Source organism: Anabrus simplex, chromosome X (genome assembly GCF_040414725.1).
Source record: "Anabrus simplex isolate iqAnaSimp1 chromosome X, ASM4041472v1, whole genome shotgun sequence".
Classification (NCBI taxonomy): domain Eukaryota; kingdom Metazoa; phylum Arthropoda; class Insecta; order Orthoptera; family Tettigoniidae; genus Anabrus; species Anabrus simplex.
This window is the reverse complement of record NC_090279.1, coordinates 207,286,142-207,313,693: the sequence shown is the minus strand read 5'-3', so window position 1 is coordinate 207,313,693 and position 27,552 is coordinate 207,286,142.

Here is a 27,552-nt window from a genome sequence, read left to right as displayed (position 1 = left end):
GATGCTGTGCCCAGTACAGAAGGCAAATTCCAGGTCGGTACTGACACAGATCCGAAATAAGATCATTCCATCTATGGGAAAGCCAGATAAGATATTGAGTGACCATGGGTCTCAGTTCACGTCCGCCATGTTCAAACGCGAGATCGAGCAACTCCAAATCCAGCATGTCTTCAGTTCTATTAGGCATCCCGAGTCCAATCCATCAGAAAGGATCATGCGCGAAATAGCGAAATTTTGCAGAGTTTATTGTGCCAGACAGCATTGGCGATGGGTTGATGTTCTTCCAATCATCATGGAGTGCATCAACGGGACGATTCATGAATCTACGGGGCAGATCCCGATAGCGGTACATTTTGATCAGAAACCAGAGAGACCGTGGCACCGCGTGCTACAGTGCCCAGAAGATCCCAGGCCTTCGGCTGAACTTCGTGTGAGGATAGCTTTGGACCATCTCAAAGCCCAGGCAGAGAAGAGGCTCAGACGTCATCGAAACCGGAGATTTCATCGGCCACTTCGTGTGGGAGAACTAGTTTTAGTCAAACGACCAGCCATGTCCGACCCTCCGAGGAAGTACTACCACAAGTTTGCAGAACTTTACATCGGGCCGTATAGGATAATCCAGAACCTAGAGAATAATGCCTACAAAGTACAGTCAATGGATGGGAGAACAGAGGCCACTTACAATGCTGCAAATCTCAAACTGTACCACGCCCCAGGACAACACCCTGAAGAAGGTCCGGAGGAAGAAGAACCAGGAGAAGCCGAGGATGACGAGGACAACCCGGATCCAATGGAAGAAATGGAAGCCGATGAAGAAGATGATGCCGTGAATCACATTGTTTTGGAAGAAGGGAGCGAGTCCGAGGCATCAGCCTGTGAAGATTGTCCAGAATGTTTTGAGAGGACCAGTCTTAGGAACGCTTTAATTAATCTATGCTACCAGATACAACTGGAGAACACAGAGTTGACCGAGAAGGTCCACCAGTTACGCGACCATCACCAATGACTACTTTCCGAGACAGTTAAAAGGGAAAGAAAAATCCCGAGTTCGTGATTTTTCTTTGATGAAGTAGGAGGAGAATGAAACCGTACAGTGTCCTGTACAGCTCCATGGGAATGATATGGGCTTCATACTCCATTAAAATTACTCCTAAAGGTCGCGTCATAGGTAGCAGTATGGGCGAAGGGCATCGAGCGGCGGCATGCCAGAATGGAACCCGCGAAAAGAGCACTTGCCAGACAATGGAAAGACAAAGGAACAGCCAAGCCCTCGCGGAAATACGCTCTCAACGTGCAGAGAGAGATAGAAAGGGGACGCGATGCTGGAGTAGTCAGATACGCCCCGAGGTGGGGCCTAGCTTCCCAGAGTTCCAAACGAACATAAGGAACTTCCGGTTTTTTATGCACATGTCACGGGTGCCAACGTCGCGTAAAACGGGGCGATATTTTAATCCAGACATAGGAAAATTATGTGAGACACACCATTGAATAGAGCGGAATTTTCTGCGTTCTCCAGACTAAAAATATGTAATAACTTATGCAGGGGAAGAAATGAGGTCACCAGCTGTCAAGATGTAACATATCGCTAACACATGTGGACATAGCGGCGTCACCCACGCCAAGAATCGCGCTTAGGAGATAGCTCCACCCCCCAGAGGACGCTATGAATTAATCAAAGGCGGGAAGCCAATTACATAAAAACTGCTGATCGGAGATCCGGCACGCCTGGCTCAAATGAAAGAGGAGACAGAGGGCTACAAGATGCACTATTCAAATATCGTCAATTCTTGGTACGAAAGGAGCTCTTGTTCTTAATGAACCGTGAACGTTGACGCCCCCGAGCTTCCGGCGGGTAAGATAATATAAGCCGGGCAGGCCATTGTAGAGACAGTTGTTCTTTCACGGGTCGTGAGACGGACACTGCGTCCCGCGGTGCTCCAGTTACAGTCAGAAACCCTTGTACAAAAGCCTTTGTGTAGTGAACGGGAGGCCAAACGAGCCTAGGTGAATCGTTTCTGTGCTGCGTGTCAAACTAGTAAAAACCGCGAGCATAATTTTCGAACAAGTATTAGAATTCGGCTGAGAAACTGCCGGTTTAATGAGTCAGTGAAATTCGTAATTAGGTGTCACCCAAAGTGTTACTTCGAATCAGGGGCTCGAGTCTCGTGAGCTACCCGATTCTTACTGTGAACGCGGGTGTAAGCTCTGAAATAGAGGACGTGTGACGAGTGTAAAAGTGTTACCCAATTGGATTACTGTAAGATTTCAGCTGTGACGAGTTCCCCAGGATGTCGGACTTGAATGGACCAGGGATGAAGGACTGCACGCCCGCCACCTGCCGAGTGGTCATGGAGTACTAAGAACTTCACCATGGGTCTCCCGTGGCGGAAGAGACAACGGCCACCAAACAGATGAGTGATGTCCAAATTTAATTTCTAAGCATGACATAACCCGGGGATAGGATTAGCGTTCTTTTGTAAATATCAAATGTTGTAAGTTAATGCATGTCCTATATGGAATTTTTATTGATTTTTATAATGTTGAAGTAAAATTCAAGGGGCTAAATTCCCGGACGACTCATATTTCTTTCTTAATGATTAGCTTATCGTGAGGGTTATATTTTTAGTAAAATGTAGAATGTCCTAGCAAATATGGGAACAAGGTTAGGAGAATATTCGAGTTTCCCGTAGGGGCGGTTGGAAAAATAGTGTTGGCAAGCAGGGAAACATGTCGAAATATTGGTAGTCACTGTCCCACGAGGTTGTCAAATATGCCAGGGAAACTCATGGGTCAGTCAGATAATGCATGCCTAGCTTACAGATATAATCCGTGCATGTACAGCAAGAATGAAGAAAATCCCGACCGGGAGAGGTACATACTGTGTGATCTAGATAGGTGTGAGGGACCATGTGCAAGTCTCCCGTGATTTTGATTAATTGGCCATAATGGTTTGGAGAGTTTTCTTTTAATCTATAGCCGGGGTGAGGCCCATCCCTAATCTTTGGTCAGAAGGTTTAAATATAAGTGTATTTATGTGGTATGAACGAGGAGCCATGAGAGCCCTAGGCCCAAGGGAATAAGATACGCGATATGAGACATAGTGGGACGGCTGAATGCCCGAGTAATTTACGATGAAATGAGTTAGAAATGATTGTGCCCATAGCCGGCGCTCAGCGATAATAATGAGAGAGAATATAAGAGTATTTCATGGGAATTCCACAATAATATGAATAAACAAATAAAATGGGCCGTGGATGTGTCCCTAAGACGAGAAGGTGACGTTTGAGGGAGAGAAGAATCTGAATGGCCGTGCGAAGTGAATGACCGGCCTCCTTTATTTTTTGTGAAGGTCTAGCTCTCGCCATCGGGACAAAAGGGTCCCGTCTCGCATTGTGTTAGGGCTTGGAGCCTGGTCTGCTCACGTTCTTTTGTTTGGGTTATATGGCTTAGCTAAGAATACTTGTATAATGATAATATCACGGTAACTTCTTTTAAAAGGTATTTAATAAATGAATAGGGATTCCCCCAGATATCCGGCGAGATGAGATTGTCGCTATTCTCGGTATCTACAGAAACCCACAGTACCTCTCGGTCGGGAGTCTGCCAGTTCGACGCCGGATTATGGTGGCGCCCATGAGCGAGCTGATTCACGCTTGCGCTTTGGGCCGGAGACAGTGATAACCATGTTGTTTCTTTCTAGGAATGGTTCCCCTGAGTGCATGAAGTGTATATATCCATATGTTTTGTGTATGTTTCGTAATGATGTGCACATATTTTTGAGTTCAAACAGAACCTATGTGCACGTTGTTTGGTTTTGGTAATAGATGAGGAGTCCGGGGTTTAGCAAAAGGGTATTTGTGTTTGTTTGTGCATTATGCAAATGTGTCTTTTAATATGATATTATGTGGCGTAGGCCCCGGTTATGTTCGTGCTTAGAACAGCTAGTAATATTTGTGTATCGGGACATCAGTTCATCTCACGGTGTGATCGACAGAATAATGTACAAATGTCATGAACGGTATGAATTAATGAGAAAAAAATGAACGATAGCAAGTCGCAAAACCTCAATCATACCGTTATGCAGACGACGCCCATGGGCGATTCGTATTTTAAAATGAGTATTATTTTCTTTTCCTCCCATATGTGGAGAGTCATTGTATAGAGCTGTATCAACCTTTTTAAATTGTCATATTTGAATAAATTTGCATTCGTACCCCTATTAAATGGTTCTTGTCATTTGTAGCAGTGTTAAGCAGTATCCAATAGGCATTTGAACCCAGTGATCCTACTTTCATATTATAGACATAAGGCTCCATCTTAAGTATTGTTGTTTTTGTTTTCTTTCGAACGTACCGCTTCCCCAAGTGCTCAGGCTGCCGGGCCGGCACAGAAAGTAGGAAGGGGAGCGGTTCGAAGCTCGTTAAGCAATTCGACCCGCTCTTCAATCCAATCTCATCCGTGGGTGTTTACCCCGTTACGTGGAGGCATTTTTATGCGTGGGTCATCCATTCGAAGCCCGGTAGGGTGTAGTACAAAATAGTGACGATCTGACTGGTCAATCATCTCGTGTACATTCGGGTCGGGTGATCATAAAACACAATCTTTCTTTTCTGAATTAAGTAAAATATATTTTCCCACCCGTAGATAGTTCGTGCCTGTGTCTTCTCCTCAAATCACCGTTTTTGACTAGCACAGAAAGAAAGAGAATAGAAGCTTTTGAAATGTGGTGTTACAAACGAATGCTGAGTGTGAAATGGATAAATCGAATCACGAATGAAGAGATACTGAATCGAATTGGTGAGAGGAGATGGATTTGGATAAATTTGAGCAGAAGAAGCGACAATGATAGGACACCCTTTCGGACACCCAGGACTTGTTCATTTGGTTACTGAGGGAAGTGTAGGTGATAACAACGGTAGGGGTGTGAATGGTGTGTATATCACAAACAGATTAAAGTAGATGTAGGATTTAGTAGTTACATAGAAATGAAATGATTCACAGAGGATAGGATGGCATGTAGAGCTGCATCAAACTAGTCTATGCACTGATGACCCAAACAGCAACTGAATAATAATAATAATAATAATAATAATAATAATAATAATAATAATAAATTATTAATTATTAATATCATTACTAATTAATAATAACTATATTATTATTATGATTATCAATCCACTTTTACAACAACATTGTAGGGCCAAGGTGCGAGCTTGGTCCCAAGTAAAGACTTAGACATTTTTACTGCCGGATGCCCTTCCTAGCGCTAAGTAGTGTCTCACATGACAAGTCGAATCCAACATCGACAGGAATCCGAACCTTCACCAGTCGGGTGGAAAGGCAAGAGCTAAGACACTGCACTGATCACGTCACCCTTTTCCCTGCAGCCCCTTCCGATCAATACAAATATTCCAGTTTAATAATATTGCTTATTTGTTTTTACGGCCTGCTAACTAATATGTTTACGGTTTTCGGAGACGCCGAGGTGCCAGAATTTACTCCCACAGGAGTTCAGCAAATCTACTGAAATGAGACTGACGTATTTGAGCACCTTCTAATACCACCGGTCTGAGCCAGGATCGAACCTATCAAGTTGGGGCCAGAAGGCCAGCGTCTCAACCGTTTGAGCCACTCAGCCCTTACTGTAAATTCTTAGTTTCGTGTGTTGAGAAATGTATTCTTTATTGGAGTCATTTTCGGTGAGTAGATTTGCTGTTTCTGTGTTATTCCTTATCTGATTTCGTTGGCTTTTATTGGTTAAGTGTAAGAGAGGGCCACGAGCTCTAACTTCGCCACTGCTATAATTAAATAAATAAATAAATAAATAAATAAATAAATAAATAAATAAATAAATAAATAAATAAATAAATAAATAAATAAATAAACAAACAAATAAATAAATAAATAAATAAATAAATTCATACCTTGTCATACCCCTGGCCTTTTTACCACCAACACTTCACTCAAAAACTTACTGATCAAGTCCTGGGTGTCTTAAGATGTGTCCTATCATTCTAACCCTTCTTCTCGTCAAATTTCGTTAAATCGTTCACCTCTCGCCAAATCGAGTCAGTATCTCCTCTGCCGTAATTCGATTTGTCTATCTCAAGTTTAACATTCTTCTTTTCTCTTTATTTCTGGGCTAGTTGTCGTCCATCTTTCAGTTCCAATACAATTCAACTCGCCGGAAGAAAGTCTTGAAAGGCTTGTATAGGACGGAGTATTCCACTGGTAATACGTATTAATTGTTGAACGTTTTTTTATTAACTGCATCATGATTTTTACAATTACTGATGGATGTCCTAAATAAAGGCTCAGACCTCGGAAATGATGCGGCAACTAATGGTTGGAGTGCACAGAATCTACCTTGGCGGTTGTTACGAGTCAGCCGTCCATGGCCTCCTAGCAGGGAGGAGCACTGAAACGTGGCTCCGAAAGATAACCGGGGTCAGTCTTGGTAGGGAACAATGCTCCATCAGACACAATGGGTGATCTGGGATGACGTGATAGGCTACTGGTCACAGCATCGCGGGAGATGAATGTGTTCTTACTAACATACCTGTCGATACTCACCACAGGGGGCCTTGGCAAGGGAACATCAAGATACCATGACAACAGTGGAGTCTTGACTGACGCTCAATCTACAGATAACTTAAGTTAGAGCTTGATAGATTTGTATAACATATTTATTACTGACGTAGAATATAGTACATACCTCCATAAAATAATCTGTAACCTAAAGGAGTGCATACAATAATAAACTAGCACGTAAAGTTTTGGATAATTAAGATAGTGGAGTGCGAAGGTTGTTCTTATTAAGGTCCGAGATAATGGGAAAATCCCTTGGACTATGGAACTGCCCAGTAGAAGGTGAAGGTTAGGTAAATACGAGGGTTGTAATATAGTAGCAATGTTGGTACAACTCAATATTTAATGAATTAACAAGTACAATTGTATTACATCCCTTTAATGCAGTCTACCGCAAAGTGTATCACCTTTCACCAAATGTCAGGAAGACGTAAGGGACCGTTGCAGCGTCGGAGCGTCGTAATGCACGGAGTACAGATGCCACGTCAAGAAATAGGTGGCCTTGAAAGGGTTCCTTCAACTTCTGAAGTCACGAGGACTCATGTCTGGAGAGTAAGGAGGATGTTTCAAGACCTCCCAATGCCACCTTTGCAATAAGAGCTTGAAAGTTTTTGCGATATGACAACGTACGATTGGGAGATCGTATCGCAGTAAGTGTGGACGTTTGCGCCCCAGATGTCGCTCCGGAAAATGGCAATAGTATGCACTATTCACGGTTTGTCCCTTAGGCACAGCGCGCGTAAGAATAACACCGTCGTAGTCGTGTGCCACAATAAGCAATATCTTCACCCAGATTGCATAAGTTTGAAATTACTGAAGGGTGTTTGTCGTTCAATATTTTTGGACAATCAGATCGTTACCACAGGATTCACCACTGAAAAAAAAAAAACTATAAACATTTTCTTACATAAAAAAATACATAATATATCTTATTTAGCTTATGGTGCCAGTTAAGTCGCGCACAAATTGAGTAGGAATGACATGATGAAAAACACAACGAATAATTTACTAAACAGAATAAATATAACAAGTGAAGATAAAACACAAAGTGTAAATCAAGTGAGATATGTGAAATACAGAAAAACAAAGTAAAATGCAAGAATTATAAAAAAAACCGTAATGATTCAAAATACAATCGAGACCGTTTATTGTGACATTGCGTTTAACGACGTGTTGGGTCTAACTGTCCCTTCCAAATCCTCTATAAACACTGCATTTAAAAATTGGGTTAGTACTGTTGTGAGGGAGCTCTGAATACCAAATACTGTAGTGAGATAGCGTGCGGTAAACAAATAGTATCAACCGAAGTGATATACTATAGTATGGATAATAATACTAATACTAATAATAATAATAATAATAATAATAATAATAATAATAATAATAATAATAATAATAATAATAATAATAAATTATTAAACCATGGAAACGCGCAGTAAGAAGAAGCTAGGCCAATAGGAAGACCAATAATTAACAATATGAATAGAATATATTCAATACAGTATATATTCAATACAATATATTCAATACAATATATACAATCAAACATAGTAACAAGATAAATAAATCGAACAGAAATTTTAACAAGTGGTGTTAGATAAATATGTAAAACTTGAGAAAATTAGAAAAGTGTGCCACATTTACAAATAGAATTTCCGAAATGCATGTAAGAAAAGCCTATTGAACAAATACAAGCGTACAATGAATACATACAGAAACTGAGTAAGAATTGTGGGAGCAAACCCTGAAAGAAAAGAAGTACGGAAGGAAGGGGAAAGGGAAGTGGGATAAGGATCAGAACGGGGAAAGGATTTTCTTCACCGGGTATTCCTATGTTACGAGAACAGAAATTACAAATGGCATACGTCTTAGAAGACAACTGAAGTGATTACAAATATTTTTATATTGTCCGTAGCGCATTTAGTGTAGAGGTGCAGTCTTTCATATGAGCTTTTAAAATGCAAGGTATTAAGTCGGCGGAAGAAAAGTTCAGCAGGCAAATGGCCCAGATGAAAAATTAACGTCGAAATAATGATAAATCTTGCTCATCAAATAGTTTGAAGATATACAGTCCAGATGGAATTGACATAATACAAAGTAGCACGGTTATTTTGGTGCTCCACCACTCCGAGACGAAAGCACGCTCAAATGTGGAGCATCGGAGTGGGATATATATAGTGGTGTAGAAAAATCTAGAAAGGTGAGGAGGCTACAAGCCAGCAAGTTCGAGAAGCATATCATCACGTGTCCAATAGGTGAGCCCGCAGCGCACAGACAACGGAGAAGGCGAAGCCTAGAGGGGATGACGTCATAGTCACGTGATGAATGGCGCAGGCAGAGCACAGGTGAGTGGAGTAGTGGAATGCTTGATGCGGCGAAGACAAGATCGAAGAGAAGAGCAGCATGCAAGGTAGGGAATACACGTTGTAAATTCGGCGATCGTAACAGTACGACGTATCGTATATAACTGCGTGCTTTTCTCACATTTTCCGTGAAATATATCGATTATAACTTCCAATATTTATTTTTGTTTGTTACGTATGGGGAACTGGAAATGGCACCTGAAGAAGAAGAATGTTAGGAGTTAAAATAGATGGCTTAAGTTATCAGTTTGATCTCGTAGTTTTACTGGGACAGAATACAGTACACTTGTCATAATGTCACAGTACTCGCACCTCAATAAGAAGAAAAATTGTGCCCTAAAAGAGTGCATAATAAGAATATTTGAAGTCGTCCATTGTTTAGTCTTCTTTGTTTGCTCATGACAACTTGAATTAATCTATCCAAATCCATGCGACTGATTAGATTTGTAGCTTTTTGCACTGTAAGGGTTTTAGGAATACCTCCATAGTGCCAACAGCATCCGTTGCCCAGTAATGTACTTACCAGGTGTATGCATAAGTTTTTGCCGGATTCTGAGGTGAATAAAACGCGTAATTTTCAAGCGTAATTCATTTCTTGTCTATTCAAAATATTGGCCATCGGCTTCTACAAACGTCGCCCATCTTTCAGGGTCAGTTTTGAATACCATGCCAGAAGAACTGCTTGTTTTATATGGCAAACTATTCGTCGAGCCATTTCCCGAATTCCTCGAAATTGCTGAAGTGCTGCTCTGCGAAGAGGTGATAGTTAGATGGTGCCACATCGGGGCAGTACGGCGGATGCGGAAGGATGTCCCATCCAAGCGATTTCAATATGTCTCTCACTGGTTTTGCTGTGTAAGACGGCGCATTGCCGTGTAAAAAATTCATCTTGCCATGTCTTCTTGCCCATTCCGGTCGTTTTTCTACGAAAGCGTGATTTAAATTAATCACTTGTTGGTGATAGCGTTGTGCATTAATGGTTTCGCCGGGCTTCAAGAGTCTTCGTACTTTTGTGGTCTACCAGAGCGCGCACTGCCTTTCACATTGAAATCCCCACTTTTAAATTTTCGAAACCATGTCTCACATGTTCTAATCGATAGAGCGTGTCCACCATATGTTTCTACCAGCAAATGACTTTCCACAGCCTTTTCCTTTTGATTAAATAAGAAAAGCAATGTGTGCCGCAGATGTTCTATTTTCAGACACAAACGCGAACGTGATCACTGAGCGATACAACACAGACACTAGTGTTTGGCGGACTCAACTTGTGTGTATTGGCAAGTTAATGCCAGACAAACAAACTGATGTATGTGTCAAATTCATACGCTGCGTACAGTTCGCTGGTGCCATCTCTTAGTGAAACCGGAAAGGAGTTATGCATATACCTGGTAATTTACTCAAAGACGTAATTTTAAATTCCCTTATCAACTCTCCTGGAGAACTAATGGCATTTGACCGTTTTGTTAATTGAAAGAAAACCACTCACAATACTACAGCCATTTTGACTACTTGTTCAGAATTCTTTCTGTTTTTCACTAACACTGGAGTGAATTCTCTTTATAGTTCTTTCACCGGCATCCTTTCATGCCTCACAAGAAAAAAGAAGTGTAAAGGAATTCTATAAACACTTACCCATCAATACGTTCAAACTCCCGCGCACTCACACACACAGTTCATACTTGTATACCTCTTAATTTTATCCTGCAACCTCAGTTTTAATCAATCTTTGAAACCTAGCCTTCTGTAAGCTATTACAAGAGGTTGAACCCCTCTTAGTACACCTGAAATATTTTTCAAATCAAGCCTCTTTATCAACATCACCTCTCCCTAACCTCTTTTCTCCTCAGCTTCTCTTTGAGGTATCAGTAAGGGAACCCTATTAATTTTTTCCCCTCCAAATACAGTCTATACATGCTAATGTGAAATTGATTTGTCGTCTCTTTCGTCTTTACTCCGCTCACTCTTTTAATCTCTCTTTCTCTTTTCGTCTTTGCCTCATCCATTAAAAATGCTTTAAATCCCTTGCTTTCTCTTGCCATTTATTCTCTTTTATATGTGCTATATAAAACAGTAAAGAAAATCTAAAGGACTCATATTTTTAATTGCAGCCAGTATATGTATGTATGTATGTATGAACGTACGCATTTATATCTTATTTCATAAAGAAGGAATGAATATTTTTAGGGAAAAATGAGAAGAACATTTGTATAAAGCAATTGTTTTTTCTCTCAGCGTCGATTAAAGTGGAAGGTTTTTTAAAAGGGGCAAATCATATGGTACACATATTTATGCCAATACATCGTTTAAAATCCTTTCATCCCTAACTAAGCACAGCAGGAAAAAGAAAAAGGCTAGCATTTTTTTCATAACTTCTTTTAATTAAAGACTTGAAAAGGATAAACACAGTACTTGGATTGTACATCCATAATTACGCGAATTATAATTATGTCAATTGCGATTTAAAAAAGACGGATACAAGAAGAAATCTGAAAGAAAGTTCAAGTTATTGTGTAAGTTCGTCTGGTAGTGATGATGGGGGATCACTGGGTTTAAGATGAATAGAAACTTTTCTTGTGGAAATATATCGTTAAAGATTGAGCAGTTTTGTCTGTAACTTGCTCAAAATGCATTCAATAACGTTTAATTCAAACACAGTCGAAAAAGAAGCATAAAACGCTGCGGATGGAAGAACAATCAAAGGCTTTGGAAATAATGGAAGAATATCTATGACTCTTTGTAATTTAGAAGCTCAAGATACAATATCATCCTTATTATCGAAAATTACTTTTGTTTAGATTTCAGCTCAAATCTTTTGTCTTAAAAGTGAAGAGTTTTAATATTACCTTCTGCTATTCTACAGAAGTATTTGCATTTCCTTCGGGTTAGCACTATATGGAGGGTCAGGCCTACTTTCACGGCCGGATGCCCATCCTGACGTCAAGCCTGTGCCGGGGGTTGTTTCAACATTTGGGTGTTTTTATATTGGTATTGCGATGAAGCCTCTGTGGCTCAGGCAGTAGTGCGTCGTCCTCTCACCGCTGGTTTCCGTGGTTCAAATCTCGGTCACTCCATGTGAGAATTGTGCTGGACAAAGCGGAGAAGGGACAGACTCTTCTCCGGGTACTCAGGTTTTCCCTGTCATCTTTCATTCCAGCAACACTCTCCAATATAACTTCATTTCATCTGTCAGTCATTAATCATTACCCCAGAAGAGTGTGACAGGCCTCGGCAGCCGGCACAATTCCTATCTTCGCCGCAAGATGGAGGCTTCATTCATTCCATCCCTGACCCGGTCAATGACTGGAAAAAAGTTGTAGGTTTTAATTTTCATATACTGGTATCGCGATTTGTTTTATGTGGATGAAGACGATTGTATGCAGGAGCGGCGATTGGAATTTAGAACTGGGTGGGGCGAGGGGGAAACAAACATTTATAGAAAACAAAATTTTATTGGGGCCCTGGGGAATATAATGAGGGATACACAAGAAAATTGAAATAAAATTACTACGAAATGGTAAGTTTTTGATGCTGCCGAGTAAATGTTGACAGTTAACCAACGTAACTGGGGTGATAATATTTTTTATTTTATTCAGATTTTGGTTCAATAATATACAATAAAATGTCACTGTAAGAATAATTACACTGGTCCGCAACTAAATGTTGTGCCACCAGATAATAATCGTGCTTCCACACGCTGCTACGCGAGTTTCCACTCGGTTAGCTCCGTCGAATGAGATTTTGTGAGCATTTCCGCTAAGTACTGTATTATTTTAATATTGGAAGAAATTACAGGAACGGAATAAAAATAGAATTTTCCTCCACAAGTGGGGGTGCGATTGTCTCCGTCTCCCCTTCTAATCTCCCCCACTAACTTTTTATATTAAAATGAACAGAAACCCTTTGTACCAGAACACCTAAGTGGCCAAAATCTGTGGCCCCACCGGAAATCAAACAATGGATCCGCTGAATCGAAGACCAGAAAACTGGTCATATTTAATATTATCTGCAAATGCCTGTCGCGCGATGTGATGGCGCACCGATTATGACCAATTAGCGATACTCAGTTCTTTCTGAATGGACACACCGGTAAGAAATGATTTCCAAGGAATGCGAAGTGTTCTTCTCCAGCACCACATCTCAATGGAGTTTTAGTGACGTCCATTTTTGGAGTTAGGTCTCCTGTAAAATAAAAGAGGTGAGTGGTGAAAGGATTTCGTGAAATTTGCCAGAAGAATAGACACCCAGGAACTCTTCAGCCCGTTAAGAATAGATTCTAAGAACGGTAGAGGCAGACAGTGACATAAATATGACAAACAGGTTAGAACAGTTAGATGATGAAATTTTCTTCTTCTTATCATTCCCTAAATCCTGTGGATCGTGACCTATGAGGATATTTCTTTGCATCCTTCGAAGTCTCCAGCCAAACGGGCTACTTGTACATGGTATTTCTTGGTTGTACGTCTTTTCCAATCTGTCCAGCGTGCATGGGATCGTGGAAGCTCCTCCCTTCCTAGGCATATTTTTAAAAAATTTGTAAGGATCCCTTTTCTGTCGCGGGATGTGATGATGCGCCGATTATGACCTAATATTGATGCTCAGCTCTTTGTGAATGGACTCATTGGCACGAAATGATGTCCAAGCTTCTTTGATCTTGATATTTTTCATATTTGCACTTTTCAGCACCGTAGAGGAACATTGTTTGAACAAGTCTCATCTATAGCTTCATTGAAGTGCAGCGATACTTCCAAATGTTAGTCGGTTGTGTCATGACGTACTTGGAAGTGGCAATCCTTCTGTTGTACAGTATGTTGGGTATTCAGCCCTATGGCTGGTTGGATTAACAACAGCTCCGCCATCAGCTGTCATCGGGTGGCACGGATAATTATATAGAGTGACAAGAGCTTCATGTTTAGATAGTAATAGGTTAGAAAGCAAACCAACTTACCTGGTAGGGAGTGGTGTCTACCAGCTCTTCCGTAGTGTAGTGATGGTAGCATAAATTGTAAGGGTTATAAGGCTGGGACCCTGAAGTGTATGCAAATCTCATAACAAAGCTGTTGTCCGGATAGAGCAGAGGTGCGTTGTCCGGCGGGCGTACAGCACTGTAAGAGGGCGGACAGGCGGGCGATGAGTGTGCGCTATTCAGACACAGTGACGTTGTGGCTACGTCACAGGTCGTGAAGGTTGGGCGAAGTCCTCCCAGTCATTGCGGCAATAACCCAGTTTGAAATGGAACATAAGTAAAGGAAAGGAATAGGTTTTTAATGTTGATTACAGTTTATACATTTTGAATGGATACAATAAAGAGTTAGGCTTACATCCTCAAATGTTGTTGTACTGTATGTAATAAATTACAGTTTTCAGTATTATATTTTAAAAGGTGTTTCAAAAATATTTGTAATATAATACGGATTTAATGTGGTTAACCTATGGCCTGTGCTTGCTTGAGTTTAAATAATCTGATAAACTCACGCCATTTAGAGGCTAGCTATTATCATCGGACGCTTAATAAGTTTTAAATCCTATTTTTAAAAATTCAATGAACAGGGAAAGTTACAAAACATACAACAGTGTGCAAAATCAAGCATTACACTTGTTGAATAGTGTAACTATTTTACGTTTTGCTCATTAAATAACAAGAATTTTACTTTTTTAAATGAAAATACTGTCATTCACATCCAAGGAACTGCAAATCGTAGTGTGTACGTTTAAGCCCTGTATGTTTGTAAATTTTAACACAAATACTATAACATATCAGTTCTCTTTGAATGTACAAATATAAGTAAATACAATTGACAGTTTATTTCAAACGCAGTATACACCAAAACGGAACATGTTCAAAAGGGCGGTTTTCTTGCGACTATAGCGTTTTTAAAATTTTTTATACTGTACCCGAATCAACATTTTGCTGAGTAGTAGAGGAGAAATTCGTAGTCGCAATCGAACGACAATGCTTCACATCCCTGCCAAGTGTGTTCGCTCTCCCGCTTCACTGTGACGTATACTTGCTACGTAAGCTGCCCGCAATTACGTCAGGCCAACCGAGCCGCACGGGGCTAGCCTCAACTGAGCACTTCTGGGGTAGAAGATACCTGTTATTTGCTATAGTATGTTTGCATTCTAACCTATTACAACCTAAATATCGAGCTCTACTGATTGCCAAAACAACAGCAATATTATTGTTACTATCAAACCTCCATTACTCAAATTTTCAGTATCTCGAAGTAACTTACATATCCGGCCGTTTGTCCTATTCTTACCGTGTATTTATTTCTCTGTTACTCGAAATTCGATTACACGAATTTCTCGATTTCTTGAAGCAAACGTTTCCTCCCTTGAAACAAAAAAATACACTGTAACTCAAATTTTGTGCAGCATTAATTATTGTGCAATATGGCATTTGTGGTTTGTGAGGAGCAGTTAACAAGTAAGGAAAGGGTTAAAATTATACTGGGAGCTAATATGACGGGGACCGAATAATAAAACTTCTAGTGAACAGAACATCGGTGAAGCCTAGCTGTTTCTCGGGTGTGAATTAATTACCACTCAAGCACGAAAGCAACCCCCGAAGAAGAGACTATTGGATGTTTTTCAAAGGGGTTAAAGGACGTTCATTTCTTGTTTCACTATTGCTTGTACTGTATTCTGTCTTCTAAAAGTTACTATAATAAGGGTTATAATTAAAAGTGACGCCGTAAAATAGAGTTTGCTTATATACTTTTAAGTACTGTTGATAATAATGTTTTCAGTATAAGCCCGTAGATACATATGATTCAATTATGTGCTATACATGCTCAAAAACGGTACTCTCTATATCTCAAAATTTCGATAATTCGATGTGATTCGAGACATCGAGGTTCCGCAGTATTATTGTATATACTATTATTGTTAAATAATAATTTAATCATAAGGATTTCAAAGAATACTGTACATGATTTAAAATACTCAGTTTACCATAAAGAAAGCATCACCCAGAAATTGACATGGAAATTTAATAAGAATAGGCAGAATCAATAAAAACGATGATATAAAACAACTAATTAGAATATGAGCCGTTTGTTCGGGCAGTATTGTACATTTCACATGTACCTTTCAGTACCATGTAGCTCCACCCTTTCTTATGGCATGGTGTCGTAAATACGTTGGTTGATTTCCTTTCAAATATCGGCCGTAACTTGCTGCAACTGACATTTGAGCTCCAGCAGATCCAGGTCAAGAAAGTGTGTCAACAGCATGAAAGTCGTCACGCGAAAGCCGAGTGATGTGCGGGCGAGCATTATCTTTCTGGAAATATCACATATTGTAGCCGAGCCGTGGAACGAAGCATATTAAACCTCAGATTGCAACTTTAAAGTAAGAGTTTGCTCCCCACGACATCACGGATTCAGTTCTGGCACTGTGCTACTCAACAATGAAGTTTCGGACCGCCTCCTTCCAACCATGTTACGAATTCATAGGGTACATCTAAATTTATGGAGGGTGTTTTACAGAGTAGAGAAATATAATCCATACATCGCTCCTCTGACACTGCTGAAAGTCAGATATTCGAGCGAAATCTTCCTCATTTACCGGGAGATATCTTCTTGTTTTTTCTAAAAGCAAGAACCTTTACTTAATGTCTCCTCAATATAGGGTTTGTGCCCATACTAAACGATTCGTTGCGTTAAAAGCATTCACCAACACAAACAGACGTATATTCATCCACCATATCCTCCTTCTCCCCCACACTCTTACGTAAAACTCACGTCTTTAATTATTCAAACTCGATGGAATACTAAGAATTTACCGTTCTAAAAAGAAAGGAGAGACAGACAGAGAGGTTAAAACAGAAATATATATGATGAAGAATCCTTGATTTCTGTACACATATACACAGTTTTCCGTCATTACATTCAAGACAACATCAATCGTATTCTCTTCCCTTTTCACTTCTTTGGAGACCGCTTTTTAGATTTGCCTTTTAAACACCCACATACACATACATTTTTAATTTTGTTTTTGTTCATCGAAGCCTTAATTTTTTTACTCAAGATGATTTTTTCTTATTTTTGCTCCAGGAAAGAGAAACGAATCCGGGAGTGAGCGAGATGATGTTATATAGTTCTGTCTTTGTTTCTCTTTAATGAACTACTATGGTGGAGATGTGAGAGGGAAAGAGAGGGAGATACCATGCGTTCTTATGTTCGTAAGTATACTTTCTCTCTTTCTCTCACGTTTTAACCAGAAAAGATCAGTTAAAACCCCCGCATGCGATAGGAGGCCATGCGGCTCGCATTGAAGACCAGTGGTGCGTAAGGCGGGAGTGAGATAGGAGATAATAGAACAGCAAGAAGAAGAGGGGGAAAAATGAAATCAAACAAGGATAGTAATAGTAGTAGTAGTAGTAGAAACAGTTGACTTCTATGGCGAACTAAAGCATTGAGTACGGTATCTTTGACGAGACGTACTGTTGATGAAATCTTTCATGTAGCCACACACACACACAAACAAACTGTTAACAAATCCCCTTCCAACTTCCCAAGTCAACACGTTTAGCCTCCTCCTCCTCCTCCCATGTATCCTTCTGCCCTGCTAGACGCATTAAATGACGCCCTAAAAAGGGCGCTTATACGACGACGTCCATTCACACGGACTTCATTCTTTACTTGTCTCAGGACAGACTGTGCTAATTAACATCGTTAAGAAAGATAACTGGTACGGAAGATTAACTGTGAAAAGGAGCTGTTATATTCCAGTAACGATCTGCTGGACAATAACTACTATACCTTATCAGTAAGGCGAGGACTTCGTCATAAATACCTAAACGCAAAATTGTAGGCTCACAAGTCTAAACCTGTTTCAGTCAATTTGTGAAGGAAATACATGGGTTTTATAGTGCAAATAAATGCTTATTTCGGACATTAATGCCTATATTGAAGATATTTGCATGTTAAGTGCCTAAAACGACAAATATTAAGTTTAAAAATCGTATTTTTACACCCATCTGTACTTAGTTTCCTTTACCAGTTAGTACTTGAAAGCAGGTATTCTTTGCAGGTAGCTATCAAAGAGTGGGACTTAAATGTGATTAAAGGACAACAGCGTTCTTTATGTCCTCTGATTCTGCTTGCAGCGAGGTGGCCTTGAATCTGCACCGAGTACTGGCCAACCCCAAGATTTTCAGTGGTCTCTCGTACATTTCATCCAAGTTGAACCGTTACCTTCCAAAATAAAACAGCTGGAAGAGGGAGAATTATCTGTTGTGAATGCAGTAAGAATTGTTCCTAAGGTGCAGGCGACCATAGCTAACCTTAATGGAACGATAGGAGATTAGTCCAGTGCCAAATTTTGCAGTATAATGCAGAGGAATCCCTGCATGCTGTGCATATTGCCGCTGTTCTCGAGGGGAATGACGTAGCACCACCAACAGGTTCCAATCCAGCAGAGCTAGCTGCTCTTACACCAGGTTTCATCCTCCTTACTTCTGCCATCATCAGTTGTTTTCTCAACCCACGTAACAGTATTAATCTTTTTCCTTCAAGACTTAATTTCCTAATCTAATATTTCCTGTATCACTTAACTTCATTAGATTGCTCTCAATTACTTTCGTCTTGGACTTATTTATTTTCATCTTGTAATCCTTACCCTAGTCTCCGTCCATAGCACTCAGCGATTTCTCCAGATTTTGTGCAGTCTCAGACAAAATAACAATATCATTGGCTTGTTATTCCTTTTCCTAATTCCCCTTTCATTTCCATTAATGCCTGTTTTATATAAATCGATTACTGCCTAAACTCCCATTGCTTAGTCACAACTAAGCGAAATAACATATTTTATACGTAAAACTAAAATGTAGAAATAAGTTAGCTTGAAAAAAATTCGGCATTTAGGTTGAGAAAATCTTTCCTTGCCTGATAAGTAAGACAATGATTAATAGCCAGTAAAATTACCCTAAAAAGGTAGGCAAATATTAAATTAAAATCATGAATTATTCACTAAAGTGGAAAAAAAGAGTCACTAAATGCCAACCCGAATATACCACCTCCTTAGCATTTAGAATTACTCAACATATGTGAATCATGTCACCAGAAGAAAAATAGAATGTTAGGACACACCTTAAGACACGAAGGACTTGTTCAGTTTGTTTTTGAGGGAAGTGAAGGCGGTAGGAACAGCAGTAGGGTAGACCAATATATGAAATGTGACGAACATATTGGAGTAGATGCAGTAGTTACGTAGAAATGAGTAGATTAGAACAATATAGGCTGGCATGGAGGGATGCATCAAACCAGTCTGTAGACTGAAGACCCAAATAACAACAAGGAAAAGTTGTCCAACAGAAAAGTTCTTCACCTGATGTAAGTGGGGAAACTTTGGATGCTACTGTTATTGAATTTTTGTCTTACAGTATTTCAGTAAACATTTATGAGAAGTATAAGTCATAAGGTTTAGCGAATAGATGAGTGTTCCTAGTAAATGATCATCTATAATTCATTTGGACGCTGCATACTCGAGTTTGGCCCTGTAGAACTGTCTCTGGCCTCACATTGCTCAGAATTTAGATTTCTTATCAATAGTGAAGTAATCGGAACGCATTTCTTGTTTTGTTGTTGTTTGAAGTTGGAAATTATGAAGATTTGTTGAAAATATCACTTTTCCTCAAAGAGATATCCGCCAATAACATCTCCAGCAACTGAAATTATTTTTAAGTTATTCTGTAGGCTATTATATAGGTTTTTAAATAACACTCCATTTTTGAGAGAGGACTGACAGTTCTGAAATTATGGCGATTGCGCTCGCGTGCGGTACCGCAAAACTGGGGGCTTATTTAGCGGCTACATTGTTCTGACGGGTGCTGTCACAGAAATAATATTGGTGGTAATTGTAGCACAAAACTACTTCTTTGCAACTGTATAATTATTTCAGCCGGGATGTTTAGGCTGTACTAGGTTAGACTGTAAACGTACTAAAGTAAATAACAAGTGTACTCTACCCGGACAACAGTCCTGCTACAAGATTTGCATAAATATTAGGGTCCCGGCCTGTTAGAACCCCTAAGATTTATGTTACCCTCGCTACACTACCGAAGAGTGGGTGGATGACAGTTCCTACCAGGAAAATTGGTTTGCATTCTAATCTGTCACTGCCTAAACATTCGGGCTCCTATAACTACAACGGTAATTATTAATCGATAGGGAGATAACGACGTTGCAGAATAGCGCCATGTTGTGTGACCGAAGAAAGAAGACGTTCTCACGTAAAAAAGCATATTCCGAATTCCTAAACCATGAGTATTAAAAAGAATTGTTATGGCTTTAACTACCGAAATACATTTCGTCACTCCTATGCTAAAACCACAAATTTAACGATGTTCTTCCTATCCGTTATTTTCTTTAACACTGGCCAGGCCTCCCAGCCACATATTGATATGCAGTCCATCAGAAAAATATGCGGTGAATTCATTTTTCTGTGCTAGCGTGTAAAATAAAATGAACCTTATTGTATTGTACTGTAGGAGTGTATGTTTTCATGACATATGAGGCGTGTTTTTTAAATAAGTACCGTTTCGATATAGAGAAAACGTAATGCAATTTTAAACAATTCTATTATAACATGTAAACCTGTCTCTTAAATTACTTCTCAACGTAAATTCCAGGCATATTAAGGCACTTGTTATACCGTGAAGCCAGATTCCGAATCCCATCCGCATAGTAATCTGCCGCCTGATGTGGCAGCCACTGCCGCGCGGTCCTTCTTAGGTCATCATCATCGTCGTCGTGGCGGTGACTTCCTAGGTGCTCTTCCAGGCGCAGAAACATGTGGTAGTCACTAGACACTAGGTCACGACTATACGGAGGATGATGAAATTGTTGCCAACCAAACGAAGCGATGAGATCTCAGGTTCGATTAGCCGTGTGAGATCACATTTTGTCATGAAGCAAAAGAATCCCCCTTGTGAGCAAGTCGTTTGTTTTGGATTGCGTGAGCACAACTTCCAATAATCTAAGCATCCTGACAAAATTTCATAAAGAACACTCCTTGAAGTATCAGGCAACTCATAACTTAATGACAAAATCTTAAAGCATATGTTTTCTCGAAATTTAGCATCAACTTTTAGCACCAAATCTTCAGTATTGACAGAAGGTCGCCCACTACGGCCTTCCTTAAATGCTCTAACCCATTTTCTTACCATTTTCTTGCTGATAGCGTGTTCTCCATACACTTTGCTAGTCTTCCGAGGAATTTCACCACCTTTTACACCTTTTCCATTTAAAAATCGAGTCACAGCGGGTACTTTACTCTTGGCGGAACCGTTAATTGTCAGAGGCATTTTCAATACGCACAAAGAAACGTAAATACAGGCGAATGCTTCCGTAATGGCGTTTGTAACTAGCCTACAGTTCTGAGTGACGATCGAAGCACTGCGGTGACCATATTTAAAAACGGTAGGTACTTACTGTAAAAACATGCTTCGTATTTACTCCTATGCATTGAAGGTTAGTTTTCCTTTACACACGTGCACAGGAAATTTAATTCAATGAAAATTGGTCTGATTGACTTCATCTCAATGTATGGCTGGGATGCGCGACCAATCTTAAGGGAAGTAATGGATAAGAAGAGAATTGTCACATTCGCGGTTTTGGTATAGAAGCGACGATATACAAGTCATGGCGTTAATAGCTGGCCATCACCATTGCTTTAAATAGGAGTAACATTTAGCATTGGTGAGGAAAGCAACGGGAAACTACCTCACTCCTCATTTCCCTAGTGTGCCTCTTCAGTGACGCCTAGGCTATTTATGACAGCTGTTGGCGGAGCTGCAGAGGATCAAACCAGCCTTCGGGCTGAATACCCAACATACACAAGGAACTGTTAAACACGTACCTTGCGGTACATATCAAAGTAGCTCCCTCCGTGAGTGTCAGCCTTTGGACAGCGGACGGCATGTAAAATAATTCTAGTAATACCAAACAAAGTACATTAAAATTCAGTCATAGACCTCCAAGTGAAATTTGGTTTACACTGCCATCTAGTAGGCATAGAATAGAGTAAAACGGGACGTCGAAATTGACGAGCAAACAGCCAGATGGCGTGAAATTAAAATGGCTGCACACGGTGGCTGAGGCAATACGATTATTATACCTATCAATGTAATTAAGGTATTCTAGAGCCTGGATTTTTATGCATTAATAGCTTAAAATGCAAACCTACTGAAGCGCGTAACTAGTATAGTCTACCTTCACAACGATTATGCTGTGGGGTTTGCATAAACATTAGGGGTGCAGCCCATCAGAACCCCTATAATTTATGGTACTCTTGCTACATTATGAAAGAGCGGGTGGCCGACACTTCCTATTAAACAAATTAGCTTACAATCTAACCTGTTACTGCATAAAATTCCGAGCTTTAGGTATCACATAGACTTGCCTCTATCAAGCATATCCTTTTTTAAGTACTAACTTTTGAAGCACTGTGTAGTTGTAAATAGACAGCATAGTGTTCTGTGCCCACCCATGTCAGTAATGGATGACCCACATATGTATACCACACCATTTTATCGGCGGATTCTCTGTAATATACTAAAATTGTATCGAATGACTACGACCTCTTACACTATTTTTGTCGGCATATCAAGATTCATTAGACTGATTCTCGGTTAATTATTCTAGGAATTTCAGCTTCCTTTCAGGAATTTAGAGCAACTTATCTCTGGGGTTTTATTACATGTTAATATCCTTATCGACAACACAGCCGACAAGTTCTGGGAAATCTCTTCAGAGCGTGAAGCCTTCTAAATGGCTGTTGTGTGCACCAGGCAAAGAAGAGCTTTCAAACGTTTAATTTATAACTTACATTGCGAATTTCTCATTTGCTCCTCTTAATAGGTCTCCCTGGACTGTTGACAGGATGCACCTAAGAAGACGTTGAATGGCATGTTACAGCGTACATGAACTATATATTCGCATGTATTCGAATCAGGATTTTCTGAGTGGTAAAGTGCAACTCTTGTCCTCATCCTGAGGGGGTGCAGCTCTTTCCAGGAACACCCCCGATGGAGGTGAGCTGCATGTACCATTTCAACCACATACCAGCCCTCCTGCCATTGTTAACCCTACGTGGACCAAGGGAGGGTCATTTTATGCCCACACTTTTTTACAACTCTTACTATTACAGTATAGAGCATGTTCAGACCGAGGTGTTCTCATTTCTGGTCAGAAATAGTATAAACGTAACGATTCAATAAAAACATTGAAGTTTTTGTGGTTCGAAACCTAATTATATGGAGTAAATTTCAAAATGGTCACAAAATAGCCCTCCCTTGATCCAACTTATAAAATGTTTTAAATTTGAAGTTGTAAACGTATATTACAACCAAATGTGGAACATCATGCTGCAAACGTAATTGGATTGCAGAACAACATCATCATGTCAATGGAATCCATCCTCAAGAATGAAATCACCCAAAAAATGTAGAATCGCCAGCAGACATCGGGTGAAAGGAGGTGCCATACATGTAGCAAAGTGTGTCGCACCAAGAGTGAATAAACAAAGTAGCAAAAACACCACAGTTTGTGGAAAACACAGTCAGTAAACAAACATATGCTATGAGTGACGTGGATGAATCTGAATGAAGATGTGAATGATGAGTATGAATTTGTTCAAGTATTAACCTGCGTTTCATTAATGATTTTAAAATATGTATTTATTTCTTCTCTCTCAATCTGATTACACTCCAGGGTTGGTTTTTCCCTCGGACTCAGCGATGGATCCCAGCTCTACCTCCTGGAGCGTGAGACATTAGGTCGGGGATAAAACTGAGGAGAATGACCAGTACCTCGCCCAGGCGGCCTCACTTGCTATGCTGAACAGGAGCCTTGCTGGGGGATCGGAAGACTGGAAGAGATAGACAAGGAAGAGGGAAGGAAGCGGCCATGGCCTTAAGTTAGGTATTATCCCGACATTTGCGTGGAGGAGAAGTGGGAAACCACGCAAAACCACTTCCAGGATGGCTGAGGTAGGAATCGAACCTTCCACTACTCAGTTAACCTTCCGAGGCTGAGTGGACCCCTTTCCAGCCCTCGTACCACTTTTCAAATTTCGTGACAGTGCCGGGAATCGAACCCGGGCCTCCGGGGGTGGAAACTGATCATACTAACCACTACACCACAGACGCGGTCATTTGTTTCTTATTATAGAATATTTCTTACTTAATTCACGTAATAAAGAACTAATACTTACGCAAAAATTGTAAATACAGCCATATAGGTAAAATGAAATGGTGGGAAGTATTTAGAACTCTCTTAGTCCAGCGTGATGTAAAATAATTGAACTACCTAGTATTAAATTTCTTGGTGTACCTGGAATCGAACCCCGGCCCCCAACTAATAGTACCAGCCGTTACGCTGTGGAGGCGGAGTTTTGAGTGGTGATCCACTACTCTTCTGATCCCGCTGTACCTGTCAGTTCCAGGACAATACCAGTACACATTATCAGTATTTTGACAGAGTACTCTATTAAGTCGGCTGCAAGGACCTCCCACACGAGAGGCGCTCCACATCAAAGGGTGCTGAAGATAAGATGTTCCCGTCAATATCCGACACTCCTTTGTATGTTCGGCGAGTCTCCATCACATCTGGACTCATTACAAACACACCAGCCAGCCGACACATGATAAATCGAGCGAAGCACATTTTAATTCATACCACACACGTGTTCTAAAAATTTGTGAGCTTTCGTACGAAAAAGAACAAACTCATATCTCTTTAATTTCCTGTTCTTTTCCCTTTGAGTGATTTGTAGTTTTATCTTTCTTTCGAGAAGTGGGAACACATAGTGTATATCATTTTACATGAGAAATTTAGGTTCGATTTTCAAGCTACACATTCAAATTTCTTCCACAAACTCAGCATTTCTAGAGATGATGATGATGATGATGATGATGATGTTTGTTGTTTAAAGGGGCCTAACAGCTAGGTCATCAGCCCCTAATGGCACGAGACGCAACGAAATGAAACGGTAAGTAAAGCTTCAACATGTGTCAATCGTTACGGTCGGTCGTTTCTTTATCGGATTCCTAGAACAGGGGTAGTGTGGTCAGTGTTGCCAACTTATATTTTCAAAATCCGCTCAATACTACTAAAAATCCGCTAAAATTCAGCCAAGAAATACGATCTCAAATAATGAACAATAAAAATGAATAATAATAATAATAATAATAATAATAATAATAATAATAATAATAATAATAATAATAATAATAAATATTAATAATTAAAAAAATAAGTAAATGTCTGCACTCACCTGATCTGTGAGTTTCACTGGGATTAACCCCATGCCTGCGAGCCGCCGAGCTAAAACTTGTAGACGTTTTACTGCCGGGTGAAAACCTGGAATCCCCTAGCTCAAGGGCCAATTCATAAAACGGTCTTCCTTCATAGCATAAATATACATGCTTTTCTCTCGCAGTTTCATTATCTGTCGTCATTCGTCAAGTAAGAGATAAGTACCCGTTCCCCACGCATTACAAATTTATGATACCATGATCTCACAACATCAGATCCAAATAACATGTTTTCCTCATGTGACTGCTAGCTCCTGACAAGAAATACGGGACAGATTGGAGTACAAATTTTTAAAAAACGTAAAATGTATAACACACTAAATTCCGCTATAATAAATCTAGAATTCCGCCAAAAATTCCGCTGTCCGCTAAATGATATATTTCTCCGCTGACAGTCTTCTAATTCCGCCAAATATAGGGGAAAATCCGCTAAGTAGGCAACACTGAGTGTGTGCCAATATCTCAATAACATTTGGTTTTACGACCTTAAAAAGTGGTTTTCGGGCCCGTAGGGCTTACCGAGTTTATTTTTTGCGCCCAGGAGCTGAAAATTAGCTTTGTCTCGTCCCTGTACTACAAATTCGAATGTTTCGCCTGTTATTTTCCTATATTTCCCCCGTCACCCTACCCCCATATATTCGTTTTGAAAAAAAAAAATAAAAATAGCCTAAGTTACTCCTTATACCATCACCTATCTGCCAGTGAATGTCCCCTCAAAATCGATCCAGACGTTTCGGAGATTAGTCGGAACAGACAGACAGAGGGACAAAACTTGAGAATATTGGTTGTTAGTTATAAGTACCATATATACTTTAATATAAGCAGAGTAAAATGCTGATATTTTGACTTTACAAACAGACACTTCAATTTTATATATTTGTATAGATGTAAAAATGTGTGCAAAATCGATGCAACTGGCTCCTCATAATAGTACTAATCACCAGCGTCCGACTAGTTGGCTGAATGGTCAGCCTTCTGGCCTTCGCTTCAGAGGGTCCCGTGTTCGATTCCCAGCCGGCCGGCTTCATATAATTTCATATAATTAAATCTGAAATTTAACAAGAAGATGAAGCAGAAACAGCACTTTATAGAACCTTGATGGCATATTAACAAACCTTCATTGGTTAATTCCAGTGACCTGGGGACTGGGTGTTTATGCTCTCCTCAACATCCCTGCAGCTCACACACTACACATAACACTATCCTCTCTCAACACGCAGATACCAACACATGGCAGATGCCGCCCACCCTCATCGGAGGGTCTGCCTTACAAGGGCTGCACTCGGCTAGAAATAGCCACACGAAATTCACTAGTAAAGCAGAACCATGGTGTTCGTCCTATAGTGGTACTTACCACAGGTAATGTAGACCCATGCTATGTCACACATAATGGTACCATTCACATATAACATGGACCCATAGTGTTCCTCATATAGTGGTACTAATCACAGACAAAGTAGACCCATGGTGTTCCTCATATAGTGGTACTAATCACAGACAAAGTAGACGCATGGTGTTCTTCATATAGTGGTACTAATCACAGACAAGGTAGACCTATGGTGTTCCTCACATAGTGGTACTAATCACAGACAAAGTAGACCCATGGTGTTCCTCATATAGTGGTACTAATCACAGACAAAGTAGACCCATGGTGTTCCTCATATAGTGGTACTAATCACAGACAAAGTAGACCCATGGTGTTCCTCATATAGTGGTACTAATCACAGACAAAGTAGACCCATGGTGTTCCTCACATAGTAGTACTAATCACAGACAACGTAGACCCATAGTGTTCCTCATATAGTGGTACTAATCACAGACAAAGTAGACCCATGGTGTTAATCATATAGTGGTACTAATCACAGACAACGTAGACCCATGATGTTCCTCATATATTGGTACTAATCATAGGCAATGCAGACCCATGATATTCCTCATATAGTGGTACTAATCATAGGCAATGTAGACCCATGGTGTTCCTCATATAGTGGTACTAATCATAGGCAATGTAGACCCATGGTGTTCCTCATATAGTGGTACTAATCATAGGCAATGTAGATCCATGATGTTCCTCATATAGTGGTACTAATCATAGGCAATGTAGACCCATGGTGTTCCTCATATAGTGGTACTAATCACAGACAAAGTAGACCTATGGTGTTCCTCATATAGTGGTACTAATCACAGACAAAGTAGACCCATGGTGTTCCTCACATAGTGGTACTAATCACAGACAACGTAGACCCATTGTGTTCCTCATATAGTGGTACTGCTTATAGT